This window comes from Acyrthosiphon pisum, chromosome A1, assembly GCF_005508785.2.
Source record: "Acyrthosiphon pisum isolate AL4f chromosome A1, pea_aphid_22Mar2018_4r6ur, whole genome shotgun sequence".
NCBI classification, from domain to species: domain Eukaryota; kingdom Metazoa; phylum Arthropoda; class Insecta; order Hemiptera; family Aphididae; genus Acyrthosiphon; species Acyrthosiphon pisum.
Window position 1 is genome coordinate 131,421,851 of NC_042494.1, and position 879 is coordinate 131,422,729.

Genomic DNA, 879 nt, shown 5'->3' on the forward strand with positions numbered 1-879 from the left:
TTTATATTTCCATTTTCTATACATGATATAATTTCAAAATATTTGATTTGTTTGAGCTGTTTACTGACAATTTCAGTTTCCAATTTAATTAGTTTTTTTTTCTATGAATGTCAATGAAACTTTATTTGTTGAGTAAAAATACTTGAAAATGTAATACAAGGCTCCTACTATATTGTAACAATGGCATTTGAAAAATATTAAAAATTCTTAGTCAGTCACACTTTTTTTTTATTAGCATTTAAAGTTCAATAATTGACAAAATATGTAAAAATCACGAAAATTAGCAAATTATTTCTTTTAGAACTAAGACTTTAAAATCTAATACAATATTCCTTATAGGATAATCTAACTTTATCAACAAAAAAATGTCTATAATAAACTCAAATTAAATTTTTATGAGCGTTTGAAATTCATATTTTTACAACATTTGATATTCACTCGATTTCTTATGTAACGATTTTCTTATTTTGTTGTAATTAAAAAACGAGTGACTGTAGAAACATGAAAATTTCACTGAATGTTTATATTAGCATTTTCTATATACGATAAAATTTTGAAAATAATTTGACTTTTTTTTTGAGCTGTTTACGGACATTGTAAGTTTTCATTTTTTTTAGTTTTTTTTTCTATGAATATCAATAAAGTTGTACCTATCTATTGGGCCAAAAAGTGTAAAAAATTAATACAAGGCTCCTGATACATTGTTACAATAGCAGTTGAAAAATATTAAAAATACATAGGCACAGTTATTTTTATAAGCATTTGAAGTTGAAATTTTGACAACATTTATCAAATTTAAAATTGAATAATTATTTTGTAGTTAAAAATTTATAAAATGTTCAACTTTTATATCTAAGGATTGAAAATTTAAAACAAGAT